This window comes from Erinaceus europaeus, chromosome 22, assembly GCF_950295315.1.
Source record: "Erinaceus europaeus chromosome 22, mEriEur2.1, whole genome shotgun sequence".
Taxonomy (NCBI): domain Eukaryota; kingdom Metazoa; phylum Chordata; class Mammalia; order Eulipotyphla; family Erinaceidae; genus Erinaceus; species Erinaceus europaeus.
Window position 1 is genome coordinate 9,856,666 of NC_080183.1, and position 2,373 is coordinate 9,859,038.

The 2,373-nt window shown below is 40.5% G+C and overlaps 1 pseudogene; it reads right to left on the reverse strand.

Moving 5' to 3' along the window:
* Nucleotides 1–1,300: 1,300 nt before the first annotated feature.
* On the reverse strand, nt 1,301–1,399 carry LOC132535478 (U6 spliceosomal RNA; annotated as a pseudogene).
* Nucleotides 1,400–2,373: the final 974 nt, after the last annotated feature.

Sequence of the window (2,373 nt, forward strand, 5' to 3'; positions counted from 1 at the left end):
GAGAATATAATGATTTATTGAGTGAAGTCTATGCTACTCTGTGCTGGGGGTAAGGGGGGGTTTACAAGTGATTTGCCATTATTCTCAGAATGACAGTCAAGGTAGGTATCATCTGTGAAATGTCATAATAATAATGTCAATACCTCAAAGATGTCATTAGATTATGACAAGATACACTCTTCATACTATTTAGTATAATCTCATTCTCAAAGCTATATCTACCATAATTTTTATTTACTTATCTGAGTTGTTATCAAATCCTTATGAACTGAAACTAAAGCTTTTTTTAAAAAAAAGTCAACAAATGCTTTATATTTGTAAATAAGGTGGGGAGAAGTCCACCTATCATTTATTAATTGCTTTTCAGAAACACACTTCTAACCAAAAACCCTAAGCTTTTAGAGGGGTTTGAATGAAGACAAGTTATTTGGAGCATACCCAGCACTCACATCCTCCTCTTTTTTTTTTTTTTTTTTCTCCAGGCATCTGAGCAATAGCTGGGGCTCTCTGCCTGCACCAGGAATCCATGGCTCCAGAAGGCTACTTTTTCCTCTTTTGTTTCCCTTGTTGTTTTATTGTTGTGGTTATTATTTTTGTTTTTGATGTCATTGTGGATAGGACAGAGAGAAATGGAGAGGGGAAAGGAAGAGAGAGGGGGAGAGAAAGACAGACACCTGCAGACCTGCTTCACCACTTGTGATGTGACCCCCTGCAAATGGGGAGCCAGGGGCTCAAACTGGGTTCCCTACACCAGTCTTGTCTTTGCATTTATTGCCATATGTGCTTAACCCGCTGTGCTACCACTGGACCCCCGCATCCTTATTTTAAATACTATGCTCAACAAAGGAGCCAAGACTCTGAAGACGTGGTAGATTCTTTTTAAAAAAATATTTATTTATTTATTTATTATTGGATAGAGATAGAGAGAAATTGAGAAGGGAGGGGGGGGAAGAGAGAGAGAGACAGGGAGATACCTGTAGTCCTGTTTCACTACTTGTGAAGCTTTCTCCTTACAGATGGGGGCCGGGGAATTGAACCTGAGCCCTTGTGCTCTGTAAAGTGTGCTCTTAGCCAGGTGACCACTACCTGACCTCAGCATGGTAGGTTCTTAGTATGAGCCTTCATCTTCTCATAATGCTAGCAAGTAAGTACGGCTTAAAGAACAACCACAGGAATGATACAGGTAAAATATAGAGACAAAAGAGCCACTTAGAAACACTCCCTGGGAGTCGGGCGGTAGCACAGCGGGTTAAGCGCAGGTGGAAGTCAAATTGGCATCATGGTAACATCTGCAAAAAAAAAAGAAAAGAAACATTTCATGAATTTGTATGTCATTGTTGCTCAGAGGCATACTAATCTCTGTATTGTTCCAGTTCTAGTATATGTGCTGCCAAAGCAAGAACAAGTTAACATTTACACCTCTCAAAATATCATACATCAGAAAATACAGAAACAACACATGTTGGAGAGGATGCAGGGGGAAAAGGGATCTATTTTCACACAGCCAGTGTGAGTGTTAATCGATCCAACTCCTATGGAAAACAGTCTGCAATTTTCTTAGAGCACTAGAAATGGACCTAGCCTATGACTCTGCAACTTCTTTCCTGAGGATTTAGCCAAAGGAAACTAAAACAACTATCAGAAGAGACACATGCATACTTATGTTCATAATAGCATGATTTATAATAGCCGAACCTTAACAGCAACCCAGATGTCCAATGACAGATGACCCAGCTGTTAGAAATGATGAAGTCATTGCCTTTGCCTCATCTTGAATGGGACTACAAGACATCATGTGTAGTGAAATAAGGCAAAAAGAGGACAGATACTGAATGATCTCATTCATGTGGAACTTAAGAATTAAGGACTGTTAGGGGCAGTTAGAGGCACATCTGGTTGACTAAGCATGTTACCATGTGCAGTAACTCAAGTTCAAGCCCCCACTCCCCACCTGCAGGTGGAAAGTTTCAGGAGTGGTGAAGCAGGCCTACAGGTGTCTTTATTTCTCTCTCCTCTTTCTCCCCCTCTCAATTTCTCTGTCTCTATACAATACATAAATAAAAATATTAAGGACAGAAAAGGAAACCACAAAACAAAACATGAATTAGACTGGTTATTGTGTATAGCACCAAAGCAAAGGACTCTGAGAAAGGAGAGGGAGAGATAGGGGCACAGGGACCCTTGAGGTCCTGTTGCATGAGTAATTGTACCCATGTGTCTACAACTGCATTATAAACCATTAACCTCTGATTAAGTAAATATGAAGTCACGTACAATTGCAAGTGGCAATTCTGGGCAAAGCTTTCTGAACAGGCAGGTCCCACACTACGGGTGTGATTGGGATGGAATAGCATCAAGACAGGAATAACATTA